General features: G+C 44.3%; 1 protein-coding gene across 1 annotated transcript in view; it reads left to right on the top strand.

Annotated features, from left to right (window-relative positions):
* The window catches only part of LOC122246915 (uncharacterized), a 168317-nt gene that overhangs the window by 140209 nt on the left and 13108 nt on the right, over positions 1-15000 (top strand). The gene's annotated exons all lie outside the window — the stretch shown is intronic.

Here is a 15000-nt window from a genome sequence, read left to right as displayed (position 1 = left end):
TTTCCTTTCCCTCTCCTTCATTCTTTCTTTCTTTCTTCTCCTCTCCCTTCCCTCTACATTCCTGTTGTTTATTACCCTTTTCCTATTCCCTTTATTTTTTTCTTCCCCTCCTTACCACTGTCTTCCTCTTCCTCCCATCCCCTACCGTCTGCTTCCCCCTCCCCCATCCCACAATCCTCCTTCCCTCCCTTCTCCTTCTCCTTTCCTTCGTGCGCCCACCCTCCTCCCCCTCCCCCATCCCCTATCCCCTATCCCCTATCCCCTATCCCCTATCCTCCGTCCCCTTTCTCATTCTCTCCCCCTTCCCTACCCCTATCCTCCCTCCCCTTTCTCATTCCCTCCCCCATCCCTCTCTCATTCCCTCCCCCACCCCTATCCCCCCTCCCCCCGCCCCTCTTCCCAGTCCTGCATCGCAGTTGCAGGTCGCACCCCATTTATGATGCTAGAAAAAAGTACCAGACGAAAGCTCCATACTTTATCCTGACAAGCGGGGACCCGAAGGCCTTGCGCGTACTGTACTCCTCGGGAACGCGACCCCCCCCCCCTTCCCTTCCACCTCTCCTCCAACTCCCCTCCTCCCCCTTTCCCACCTTTCCTCTCGCTTCCCATCCCCCACTCCCCCTCTCCCACCTTTCCTCTCGCTTCCCATTCTCACCAACTGTATTGTTTCTTTCTCCTTCTTTCTACCAGTTCTTCCCTTATGCTTTCTCCCTCCCCCCCTCTTCTCCCTTCTAATTACTTCTGCTCCCCCCCCTCTTTCATTTCTCCCCTTCCTTTTTGCTTCTTCCTCTTTTTCTCTTACTATTTCTCTCCCTCTATCTCCCTCTAACTTCTCCCACACTTCCTCCCTCTCTCCCTCCCCCCTCCCTCCTCCCTCCCTCTCTTATCCCCCCTCCCCCCCTTCTCACACTTCCATCTTCCATTTCCTAATCTGTACACGGAGGAGGAGGAGGAGTGAGATAGATAGATAGATAGATAGGGTGGGAGGGAGGGAGAATATTTACAACCAAATACATACAAAGAAATAAACAAAGCATATAAACAAGAGTCTTTGTTTGCGTCTGCGCATGGACACCCACTTACCCAATAGACGTTAGAGTGCGTGTATGTGTATGTGTGTGAGTGTGTGTGCGTATGTGTACATGTTTTGGTTCCCCGTAGCGGTTACTCTCTTGCCGTTGCAAATTCGGGCTGCGTTGCCTCTATTAGTCAAGATCTCGACAGCCACACAAGGTCCAGTCTGCGTCGTATTTAGGTGGTTGCATTAATGGACCTCAATTGCCTGCAACGCAAATTTTATTGTTTTGTTTCTGGCGTGTTGCTTCGTGCAATTCTGGAGGGGGAAGTGAGTGGGCTAAACGATGTGGTATTTTTAGGTTGCAGGATGAGTTTCGATGTTGCATTGGTGATAGAAGTGATGGTGACGGCGGTATTAATGATGATGGTAATAGTTGTGGTGATGAGAATGACAGTGACGGTGATAATGATGATAATGATAAGATTGAGGATGTGGTAGTGATGACAATAGTGATGTTAATGATGATAGTAATGATAGGGATATTGTTGAAGGTAGTGATGAGGATAATAACGATAATAGTGATCGTGATAGGGATACTGCCAAATCATCACTATCATCATCATCGCCATCTGCATCATCATCACAACCGCTGTTATTCTCTTGATCGAAGTATGACACACATAACCGAATCAGGAGGAGATAACCACGGCTCTTGGGTTTGCAACTTGAGTGAGCAACAATTACCTTGCGTGTAGCTTCTATTATCTTCTTTTTCTTCTCTCCTTTTTTTCTCCTTTTCCTCTTTCTTCTAATTCCCCTTTTTTCCTCTCTCCTCTTTCTCCCTCCTCCTCCTCCTCCTCATCTCTTTCCTTTTCCTTCTCCCCCCTCCCCCTCTCTCTTCCTCCTCCTCCTCCACCACCACCACCACCACCACCACCTCTTCCTCCTCCTCCTCCTCCTCCTCCTCCTCCTCCACCACCTCTTCCTCTTTCTCTCCCTCCTCTTCCTCCTCATCAGCACCACCCCATCCTCTCCTCCTCCTCCTCCTCAGCACCACCCCCCTCCCCCCCTACCTGCCATTATCACAAACACCATTATCCACTCCCCCCCTTCTGAATATTTATCAATTATCAATATATCATCTTGTCGCCTCCTCTACATCCGGGATCTTCTCCCTCGCCGTCTTGTCATGGTACCTGGGCTTCTTATGACACTCCTGCGCGACTGTCAGTTGAGCTGTCAAGGGGGGGGGGGTGGAAGGGGGGAGCAGAGTGCATGCGTTTTTGGCGGGTGGGGAAGGAAGGTGAGGGAAGGGGGGAGTTGGGGGGTTGGGGAGGTGTATGGGTGAGGGTAGGGGGAGGGGGAGATCTAGAGGGAATTATGAGGGAGAGAGATGGGGATGGGAGGAAAGTGTGCAAAGGAGAGGGAGGGGTAAAGAAAAGGAGGAAGATAAAAGAAGGAAATTCAACACAAAAACGAAAAAAGAGACACATAAAAAAAAACAAGAAGAAGCAGAACGTCAAAAGAAGAAAAACGAACGATTCACATTTTTTTGTCGAGTCGTAGATTGGCTTGACAGGTTGATGGTTGGTGACAGGTTGACAGGATAGGGATGATAATAGTAATTCAGTAATTGTCAAGTGGGTGATGATGATAATTTGCTAATTGACATGAGGGTGATGATTATTGGATGATTAAGAGGCAAGGTGATTATGATTACGTTAAATACACTGATGCCATTGGGATATGTTGTATTCAGCCAAGCATTACCAGACTCGCAAATGCACCTTTACCTCTCTCTCTCTCTCTCTCTCTCTCTCTCTCTCTCTCTCTCTCTCTATATATATATATATATATATATATATATATATATATATATATATATATATATATACCATATCATATTATATCATATATAGAACAGCAGCGAAAGGCCCAACATAAGAATAACCAAAAGCAATAACCACAGCCTCAACAGGCTTTGCAACTCCGTGGATGTTGCACGAGTGTCACCAAGACCTCATACCCAGCAACTCCCCGTTATGGCTGTGTGAGTAACCGCATAGTGATGAGGCCATGGCCAGTGCTTGGGTCAGGCACAGAGTTGGGGGATTTAGGGGGAGGGGGAGGGAAGGGGAAGGGGTGAGGAAGGGAGGGGAGAGGAAGGGGAATAGGAATAGAAAAGGTAGGGGGAAGGGGAAAGGGAGAGGAAGAGGGAAGGAGTTAAGAAGGGAAGGGAGAGGTGGAGAAGGTGGGGGAGGGCAGACAGACAGACCAATAGACAGACAAACAGATAGATAGAGACAGGAACAGATAATTAAATCGATAAGCAGCAAATAAAAGATAGATAAATCCTTAGAAAAGCGCGCCATCACGGAAGCATTTACAGTCGATTTACAAAAAAAGTGACGTCACAGCGAACATCTGTGTGTTTGTGCAATATAACTGCAACTGGCGTGTTTTAGCGCCTTTGATTGTGATTGTCACTGCTGTGGTGTCGCTGCGTGGCAAGTCCTGTGAGGGCTGTGATTGTAAATCTGCGTGCTATGTCTGTCTGTCTGTCTGTCCGTCTGTGTCTCTTTGTTTGGCTGTGTATGTTTGTTTCTCCGTTTTGTTTGTCTGTTTATGTATTTTTTATGTGTTAGTTTGGTAGTTTATGTCAGTTTTATCTGTTTTATGTCTGTCTGTCTACATCTCTGGGTATGTCAGTTTTTTCTGTCATGTTTTTGTGTCTGACTGTCTACTTGTGAGTGTCTGCGTGTGTCTATCTCTCTGTTTGTTTGTCTTCCTCTATCTTTGTCGCCAAAGATACATATGCTGCATACATATTGCATATATTTGAATACAGATCCGTGAACGCAGATATACATGGAAATAAGCACACGCTGATATAAATGCTAATACACATACTTACATGCAGTAAAGATAATGGTGTCTGAATTAACAATTTCCTTATTGATATCATGAACGAGACGTGCTGTGCTGACGTCTTCTCACGGCAGTCAGCATAGTGTCAGCCCGAGTCAGCAGGTATAGGAGAAGAGTCTGCTGAGTGGGTGACCAGCCGGTTCGGATGAGCTATTGTAACTAAGCCATTTAGCTTTGTCTATAGGGATTTTTTTTTTTTTTATCTTTCTTTATGATTAGTTTTTGGGTGTTTTAGGAATGTTATTGTGAGGATAGATTTCGTAGGTCTTAGGCTTATTGATCGTCACATGTTTTTTTTTTTTTTCTTCTCTTTTTTTAGAATGTCTTGCGATTGACATGTATTTTTAAGATTTATGTGTTTCTTTATCGTGCCGTTGTTATTTATATCAATGTAAATGCGAAACTCGAGTTGATAGATTCGGGAACCTGATGCATATATTTTCGCGTCTCTTTGTACCTGGCACAAATAGGATTTCCCTCAGATTAAAATCTCTGCTCACATGAGGGTAAAAGTAAAAATACAGAGTGAATAAACTTCTAAATAATTATATACGATCAATGATTAAAAAAAACGCCGACGAACAACGGAATTAACGTTTTCTCTAATATACAGAAAAGTGCAAAAACAAAGAAAAGAAAAAGAAAAAACACGAAACCAGTCTGTCCACCGAAAAGAATTTAGACCCGCGACCTCCAAGATGGCGTCGGAGCCGTCTTGGGTGGAGATTGGCGGGAAAACAGCGACGTGGCGCCAGCACACGGCAACGCCTGCACTCGCAAAGCCGATTTCCCCGCTCGGAGGTCGGAATAGCGAGAATAAATCGGATAGATCGGCCATCAAACCGGCGAATGCTGACAGGAGAGGAGAGTGATGGGGTACTTGGGCGTGGCGACATAGAGGGCGTACGTGGGCTGCATTGACAATGGGTTATCGACTTTCATTTATTGCTTTATTTATTTTTCGAGACGAGACGTCTCCGCTACTTCAGTCTGGCCTTTGTTTCGAATTTTAGTGGCTGCGTTGGTTATGCTATATTATATTAGATATATTATATCATGTCATATTTCATACCATTTTATTTTATTATATCGTGTTGCATTAGTATAACACACACACACACACACACACACACACACACACACACACACACAATAATAATAATAATAATAATAATGATAATAATAATAATTAGATAAGTAAATACACAAGCTAATGACAATAACGACAATGATAATAGTATTAGTAGTGATAGCAATAATAATAATAGAATGAGATAAAGATGGAAGAAATAGACAAACAGAAAATAAAAAATGAAAGTCCCAACCTCGCCACGGCCATTACACACAGTGACCATAACATTGAAATGCCAACACGAAAAAAAAAAAAAAAAAAAAAAAAAAAAAAGAAAGAACTGACAAAAACACACCGAAGTATTTCCTCTTGTAACATAACAAGTACCACAGGATATTGACTCAGTTTTAACTCGCACGTATTATATTTCAAATTAAAAAAAAAGAGTGTTTAAAAATGAAGAATGAAAAAAGATATATAAACAGTTATCTTCGGTTATCAGTGCTCAGTTACACCGCCGCCTCTCTCGTCATCAGCTTTTAACAGTCATGGATATTAAAGGCTTGATTTAATGATCATTGAGTCATTCGTATATATAAAGCGATATATAAATTCGTATATATAAAATGTAACTGACGCAAGTAGATGAGATACGCGTCCGTTATGGAGATTTAAAACGAAAATTTTCTGGAAAAATCATCGGCTTTATGTGGGAAGTTGCGTCATCATTCTTATCATGGTGAGGATAATGAATAATTATTTTTTTCAAGTAAATGCCGAGGATGTTAGGATTTTATTATTGTTATTATTAATAACATTTTTATGATAATGAATTATAAGTGATATTGATGACGATAAAGGCTATAACTGATTATGATGCTTGCTATTGCCTTGACTGTACTGTCATATAGTTCTACTACTATTCCAAGTATCATTTATTATCTTCCTTCTTCTTCTTCTTCTTCCGATACTTCATTGTATAAAGAAAACTAATTGATAGAAATATGATTTTGATTATTGCTCGAAGGAAATTGTTTGTGCATCTTGAATCAGCGTCTTAAAGACAGCTTTATTGCAATCGTGTTCACTCCTCTTAATGCATGAGATGGAGAGAGAGAGAAAGAGAGAGAGAGAGGGAGGGAAGGAGGGGGATAGAGAGAAAGAAAGAAAGAGAGAGGGAAAGAGAGAGAGAGGGAGGGAGAGAGTGAGGGGGGAGAGGGAGGGGGAGGGCGAGAAGGAAGGAGAGAGAGAAAGATAGAGAGAGGGGAAAGGGAGAGGGAGGGGGAGAAGAACGGAGGGAGAGAAAGAGGAGTAGAGAGAGAAGGAGGAGGGGAGAGAGAGAGGGAGAGAAAGAAAAAGAAAAAAAAACAAGAGAGAGACCCCCTCCGCAATACCACCTCCCCCCACCATCCCCTAGCGAAAGCCCCACGCCCACCGTCGCCGTAGCACCTCCTCCGTAGCACCTCCAGTCTCCCATAACACGACGACCCTTAAACACGAGCGGCCGGCCGTTGCATCACAGGGCGCTTAAGAGCCACGATCACCTCCTTCGCACCTCCTAGTGAAAGTTACCGCGACCTTGACTCTAGCATTCGGCATTCTTCAGACCTGTTCCTGAAAGGTTTTTGTTTTATTTTGATTCTTTTTTCTTTTCTTCTCTTTTCTCTTGTCTTGTTCTCTTGTATTCTCTCTTTCTCTTTCTCTTGCGTTCTCTTTCTCTCTCTCTTATTCTCTCTCTCTTATTCTCTCTTTCTCTCTCTCTCTCTCTCTCTCTCTCTCTCTCTCTCTCTCTCTCTCTCTCTCTCTCTCTCTCTCTCTCTCCTCTTCTCTTCCCTCTCCCTCTCTCCTTCTCTCTCTCCTTTTCCTCTTCTTCCTTTCTCCCTATATATATATATATATATATATATATATACATACATTTATATATACATACATATACATATTATATATAATATATATATTATATATATATATATATATATATATATATATATATGTATATAAATAATATATATATAATAAATAAATAATATATATATATATATATATATATGTATATAAATAAATATATATATAAATAAATATATATATATATATGTGTGTGTGTGTGTGCGTGTGTGTGCGCGTACGTGCGTGCGTCCCCTTCCCTGCCCCCCCCCCCCTTTCCTGCAGGAGAATGCAAGGTTAAACGAAGCCCTGGCATCGACTCCTGGATGAAGACAGATCCCACGGGAAACGAGATGGGTCCTTCGAAATCGCTCCTTGCTGGAGGTGCACATTTTGGCAGGATGGATTATTTGGGGAGAGGGAGAGGAAGAGGAAGAAGGAGAGAGAGAGAGCGAGAGAGAGAGAGAGAGAGAGAGAGAGAGAGAGAGAGAGAGAGAGAGAGAGAGAGAGAGAGAGAGAGAGCGAGAGAGAGAGAGAAGAGAGAAGAGAGAAGAGAGAAGAGAGAAGAGAGAGAGAGAGGGGAGGGGAGAGAAAGAGAGAGAGAGAGAGAGAGAGAGGGGTAGTGGGGGATAGAGAGGGGAAGGGGGATAAAGGGGATGGAGAGAACAAGAAGAGGATCAGGAAGAGGAAGGAGGAGAGTAATAACAATTAGAATATGAATAAGAATGTAGAAGGAGATGCAAGAATAAAGAAGAAGAGGAAGAAGAAAAAAGGAAAAGGAAGAGGAGGTCGGATGTCATTTTTTGGAATGATGCGGTTTCTTGGTGGTGTGTTTTTTGTGCCAGACTTTGAATGACAAATATTTCTGGCGCAAAACAACTTCCTTCCTCTCTCTTTTTTTTATCCCTCCACTAATCATCTTCTCCTTATTCTTTTACTCATTCTTTTTCTTTTTATTCTCCCCCATCTCTTCCTCTTCCTCCTCCCCCTTCTCCACCCCCCTCCTCCTCTTCCCTCCCTCCTCCTCCTCCTCTTCCTTCTCCTCCTCTTCCTCGTCCCTCCCTCCCTCCCTCCTTCCTTCCTGCTACTACTAGAAATAATAGTAATAATAATAACGATAATAATAATGATAATACTAACACTAATACTAATATTCATTTCCTCCATTCATGATTACTCCCTGGTTCTTCCAACTATCCCTGACATTCATAATTTTTTTTTCTCTCTCTCTCTCGTCATCATTCAAACTGACTTCATACCCATTTTTTGTGCCCATTTTCTGCACTCATTTCTGGCCGAGCGTCTCCAAGAATGTGTGATGTCCTTCCGATGTGATGTCACTCCTTAAGAATGGGGAGGAGTGGGTCACTGTGGGGTCGAAGGAAAGAAGGAGGAGGAGGAGGAGGAAAGGAGGAAACGGGTGAACGAGGAAGGGAAGGGAAGGGAAGGAGGAGGGGTGAAGTAGGAAGGGAGTGAGAGAGAAGGAGAGAAGGGAAGGGAAGGGAAGGAAAGGAGATGAGAGGGGAATGGTGATGAAGGAGGAAACGGGTGAACGAGGAAGGGAATGGAAGGAGGAGGGGTGGGGAGGGGTGAAGTAGGGAAGGAGTGAGAGAGAAGGAGAGAAGGGAAGGGAAGGGAAGGAGATGGGAGGGGAATGGTGATGAAGGAGGAAAGGAGGAAACGGGTGAACGAGGAAGGGAAGGGAAGGAGGAGGGCTGGGGAGGGGTGACGTAGGAAAGGAGTAAGAGAGAGGGGGAGAAGGGAAGGGAAGTAAAGGAGATGGGAGGAGAGTGGTGATGGAGGAGGAAGGGAGGTAAAAGAGGAAGGGAAGGGTGTTGGGTTGTGGGCGTGGAAGAGAGTGTAAGAGGGAGGGTGGGGGAGGATTGGGAGGGAAGGGGAGGGGAAGAAGGGTTAGGAGCACTGCAGTGTAGGTATGTGAGGTTGCGTTTGTATCTACTCCCTTCTCTTTTTATTTATTTGTTATGTTCTCTCTACAAGAAAGTAAATGCATTTGCGACATACATTTATGTCTATACATATTCCTAGGAGCTTAACCCAACTTCGTATAATTTTTCTAACCAAACCTAAACTGATTATCCCAGCCTAACCTAACATAACCTATTTTAACCTAAACTATCGAACTTAATATATCCCCATGGACTTCACCTAACCTAATCTAATGTACCCAACCCAGCCCAGCCTAACCCAACTCAACCTAAACTACCCAACCTTGCCCGACACCCTAGCCTAACCCAACCCAACCCTGCCCGACACCCAACCCAACCCAACCCATTCCAACCCAACCTTACCCGACACCTTAACTCAACCCAACCCAACCCATTCCAACCCAATCCCACCCAACCCCACCCAACCTCACCCAACCCAATCCCACCCAACCCAACCCAACCCAACCTAACCCAAGGTATCCGGAGGCCCAGCCCACGCCAGGCGCCCCCTTGCGTCGAGGGCCCCAAGACCAGCACAGGTTCCCCAGCGCCGATCCCGCGAATTCCTTTTGGGGAGATGATTCGTAGGATGTCTCCTTGACATGGAAAGTTATGTGGTGTCCTATATTAGCCCAGGAAGGAGCGCGGGGGGAGAGAGAGCGAGAGAGAGAGAGGGAGGGAGGGAGAGCGAGAGAGGAAGAGAGAGAGAGATGGCGAGGGAGAGTTTGTTTGTTTTTTATTTGAAGAAGGGTGTTTCTGTATTTTTGTTTTCCTCTTTCGTCATTTCGTTTCTCCCACTTTTTCTCTCCATCTCTCTCTCTCTCTCTCTCTCTCTCTCTCTCTCTCTCTCTCGATTTGGTTTATCTATTGGTTTTAATTTCCTATCAATTTGACTCTTCTCGCTTTTTACCCTGCTCCTCTTCTGTCTCCTCCCCTTCGTTATCCTCCTTAAATGAAAGTATCAATCATTCCATAACAAACTCTATAGCATTCGAAATTCACATTCCGTTGCCATGGTAACCCACAAGGGGTTTGAATCACATGTCCAATCGTCTCAACAATTGCTGTTATTATCGTTATTCTTAAGCGTTATATTCAGAACCATTTCCTTCAGTGATGCAATCCTAGTTAACCAAAATTTACCTATAGATATTTTTCACGAAAACTATCAAGTTTTTTTTCATGGTCATGTTTCTTTTGTCTCTTTTTCTTAGCCCCCCCCCCCACACACACACACACCGAAAAAAACGGTAAATATTTTCTGTCTTGCATGGCTGACCCTCAGACAGCCTTGACTCTCTTGTTGCAGGTCATTTGCAAGTAGTGAACGCCCTGCTGTGGAGGAGGGAGGTGAGGGGGTTGTAGGGGGTGGTGGGGGTTGAAATGAGAGGGGGAAGGGAAAGGGGGAATATATGAGCGAAGGAAAGGGGAAAGGGTAAGATGGAGGAGAGGGGAAGGGAAAGGGGAAAAGAGGGAAGTTGACGAGGAGGGGGGAGGGGGGAAGGAGGAGGAATAAGAGGTTGACGAGGAGTGGAAGGGGAGCGAAGGCCAAGGTTGAAAGGACTGGAGTTGAAGGTCTTCTTTATTATAGGTCGAGTTAAGACTATTTTAAATGCATTTTGGGCATTTTTTTCGCAATAGGAGTTAAGAAATAACTTTTTAAGTATTCGATTCTCGGTATATGTAAATGCATTTAAATTCTTATCGAATGAAGGTGAAACGTATATCAGCTGAATCTATGGTATGCGCCGTATTTTCCCAAGCCAATAATCTTTTAGTTTCAATGATTGCAATAGACATACCATGGTGGCAACGTTACCAGATGCTGTAAAATGCCTAACTAGGTATTCCCTATCCAGCTCATTTCAAGACTCGTTGCATACATCAATAGCAATAAATGCTAGATGCAACACGTTCAACTACATGGTATACAACAGATATTTCTTTCAATTACAGCAAATTATCACATGATTGAATATTAGATTTTATAGAAACACACAAAAATGCTTCCTTAAAGTAAGTCGTATCATATTACATCTTATAAATATATCACCCGTATAAGATATCAATTCGTATTCATAAACTCCATAATATGTATATATATATATATATATATATATATATATATATATATATATATATATATATATGTGTGTGTGTGTGTGTGTGTGTGTGTGTGTGTGTGTGAGTGAGTGATTTATATATCACCAGAGTTAACATAGCTGATTTACATGACTACCATATTCAATACACCTTACCTATACATCACCATACTTAATTTCTCTCCCTCTATCTAACACAGTGGCACATAACACATCCAGTCCGAGTTGTGTTCAGATATACCGAGGGAGTTGGGCTTGACACCAATGCTACAGGAGGAAATTCAGATATTATCACGTTACTTGTTTTGCTAGACTTCCTTAGTGTCTTTGGGGGATCTGATATTTCTTCATTCGTGTGTTTATATGTAGGTTAAACGGTCCGGGTACTTCTGGTTTATTTCTGTGTGTATATTTTTGTTTCTTATGTCTGCTTGTTTTGCCTGTTTCTATATTTGTCTTCTCTCTGTTTCTCTATCTTTCTTGCTCTGTCTTTCTCTCTCTCTCTCTTTCTTTCGCTGTCTTTCTCTGTCTTTCTCTCTCTTATTTTTCTCTGTCTCTCTCTCTCTCTCTCTCTCTCTCTCTCTCTCTCTCTCTCTCTCTCTCTCTCTCTCTCTCTTATCTCCCTTCCCTCCCTCCCTCCCTCCCCCCACCCTCTCCCTTCCCCTCTCCAATACTCCGAATGTCTTGCTTTATTTTCTTATTAACTTCGGTCATTCAATGCGTCCTAATTTCGCCTATTAATTCCCTTGCTCACTATTTCCTCTTACCCATTGTCTCGAAGGGGAGGATGAAGGTAAGGGGAAGGGGAAGGAGAAGAAGGAGAAGGGGAGGGAAGTGAGGGATGGGGTGGGGGTGGGGGGAGGGTGGTGTCGATATGACCTCCTTCACCTAACAAGACCTGACGTGGCATAATGGCATGGCCGGAAGTCGTAGTACACGTGACTTGGGAAGAGAATGGGAGGAGGGAGAGGAGGAAGGGGGGAGGAGGAAGGGGGAGGGGAAGGGGAGGGTATAGGCCGATGGGCTGTGAGTAGATTTAATCGCAGGTCGTTACGTTGTGGTCGTATTTTTCGTCCGGATGTATGCAAAAATTTGATGGAAGGTCGTACGTGTGGTTTGTCGGAAGGAGGAAGGTCGATGGTGGCAGATGAGTGGACTTCAGAGTTGAAAATACGACTCGATTTAGATGGACAGATAGTCAGTCGTCTCACCTTGTTCTGTTCGCTAACAACACCCGCGGTGGCCCAGATAACAGAAGAACACGGAAAGCGACACAAGAACACGTACAATCCTCGTTCCTAGAAATCAAACTATCTAAAAAAAGATTAAACAAAACTAAAATGGAATACAAAAGAGAAAAATACATCACACGAAACAAAATAATCCGCAAAATAATAAAATACACACACAAACAAACACATACACACACATACAAACGCACACACAAACAAACACATACACACACATACAAACGCACACACAAACAAACAAACACACATAAACACACTAACAAACACACACACACACACACACACACACACACACACACACACACACACACACACACACACACACACACACACACACACACACTCAAACAAACACACACACAAACAAACACCCCCCACCCACAAACAAACAAACAAACAAACACCCCCCCCCACACACACACATACGCACGCGCGGGCCGATCACCAGCAGAGTACCACATGCATAATTCATAATAGTAGCGGCCAAGGCTGGCGTGGCGGCGGCGGAGACTGGCCAGCGACCGTGAGTCTTCGGAGGCTGAGCGCACGTCTTTTCTCTCACACACTCGCTGCCTCGCGCTGTTTGGTTGGGAGGTGTGTGGTTGCGTCTTGGTGGTTGGCGAGTTTTTTTTTTTTGTGAGTTGTGTTTTTTTGCGAGTTATGTTCTTTTATGCGAGTTGTGTGTTGTTTTGTGAGTTGTGAGTTGTATTTTGTTGTGTGAGTTGTGTTGTTTTGTTGTGTTGTTTGTTTGTTTTGTGATTTGTTTTGTTACGATTGATGCGGATTAGCTAGTTTTTTTTCTTTTCTTTTGCTTTTTAAGGGTCTTGTATTAGGATTGGAGTGAAATCTGTTTGTGTATTTTTTTCTTTTATTTATCTATTTAATTTGTGAATCGTGTGAGTTCGTCGTCTTTGGGATATTTTTTGTTGTTTGCTTGTTTCATTGTTTTTATTTTATCAACGGGGATTTGGTTCCATTAATTTTGAAAAAGATTCTCTATGGCTTCAATTTCGCGAGTTTGAGGTATGCGTATATCTGTCTTAGATGTTATTTCTTTATTAACGATTTTTTTTTCCAAATCCATATTCATATTTCGCGCCAAAATTCTCTTTAAAGAATCCGACTCCAACAAATGTTACGCGAACGACAACACGACTCGCCGCTACACCATTTTTTTCTTTTTTACTCTCCTACTCCCATTCCTTCACACGGTGCGCAGTTCACACGTATTTTGTTTTCCACGCGTTCTCCCCACCCTCCCCTCCCTCCTCCTCCTCGCCCCCCTCCCCACACAAGCTCCACCTTGGGACTTCACACGTAAACCTTGGTCAGTTTAATTCCTTTCACCCGGTACTGCTGGATCCCCTCCCCCCCCCATCGCAGTACCTCTCACACGGTTCAGGACCCTACGTCGGGCGTCGGGACTCCTCACACGGTCCAGGACCCTACGTCGGGCGTCAGGACTCCTCACACGGTCCAGGACCCTACGTCGGGCGTCGGGACTCCTCACACGGTCCAGGACCCTACGTCGGGCGTCGGGACTCCTCACACGGTTCAGGACCGAATTGATCCTTTGCACACGGATGACTGTCGCGGGTTGAAGGAACGTAAGGATACGTAGAGAACGAAAGAGGAGACGAGAAATGGGAGAAGAATGGGGATTGTGGAAAGCAAGGAACAAGATACGGGAGGAATGATTGGGGAATGGGAGTCACGGCGAATAATAATCCAGGTTGAATTGGAAGGAGAATAAGGAGAATGAACAATAAAAGACATGGAAAGGAAGATGAACTGAGGTGGGGTGAAGACAAAACACAGGGGGGAATAATGAGCAGAATACAGGGAAATGAGGAACTTGGAAAAAGACGAAAGAAATGCAAATAAATAGAAGAATGGAAGACAAAACACAGAGGTAAAGAAGAATGAGAGAGAAAAAAAATGGAAAGCCAAACCTTGGAGAAAGTGAAGAAGAAGGAGAAACACGAATCATAAACACAAAAATGAGAAAAAGGTAAGAAGAGGAGAATAAGAAAGAAGCAAAGAGAGAGAGAGAGACGGCGAATAGTGAAGGACGCTGAATAAGCAAGTGTTAAAAAGTAAGGTCTTGAGCCCTATTACTGACTGGCGCGCAGCGAGGCGTCAACAGACAGACAGACAGACTGACTGACAAACAGACTGAGACAGACATAGAGATGGAGGTTTAGCTAGAGACAGAAACAGAGACAAACAGATAGAGGAAACAAAAACGAAGGTGGACGAAAGAGAGGAGGAGGATAGCTGTGGTCAGAAGGCGCCGTGTGAGAAATGGAGTGGCGGGCGTATGTGTGTGGGCGTGGGAGAGCGCCCAAGGCTGCGGGCGCGATGCGTGACGGGGGCAAGAGTGCCGTCGGCCGGTCGCGTCGCGCTCGAGTGAATTCCGGCGAGAGGCGACACGTGCCTTTGGCCCGTAACACCTGGGTGCTTACGTGGGGGGCGGGCTGGGTGGGGGTGGGTGGGGGTTGGGGTCACCTCCCATCCCATCCTCCCTGCTATGTACGTGGGGTAATGGAGGTCACCATTTACGCACACGGATATGTGTTGACATTTGTAGCTTTTTTATTACACACACACACACACACACACACACACACACACACACACACACACACACACACACACACACACACACACACACACACACACACACACACACTTTTTTGTCTGTATGATGAACGTGCACTTGCTTTTTTTTGTCCTCAGAGATAACCTTATGCTTTCACAAACATATGGTTTTATACAGTTACCGGTTTTATGCCAC

The sequence above is a fragment of the Penaeus japonicus genome, unplaced genomic scaffold, assembly GCF_977035675.1.
Source record: "Penaeus japonicus unplaced genomic scaffold, GWHDUDI00000001_assembly GWHDUDI00000039, whole genome shotgun sequence".
NCBI classification, from domain to species: Eukaryota; Metazoa; Arthropoda; class Malacostraca; order Decapoda; family Penaeidae; genus Penaeus; species Penaeus japonicus.
Note: the sequence above shows the minus strand (reverse complement) of the source record. Positions and strands in the feature narration are given on the sequence as shown.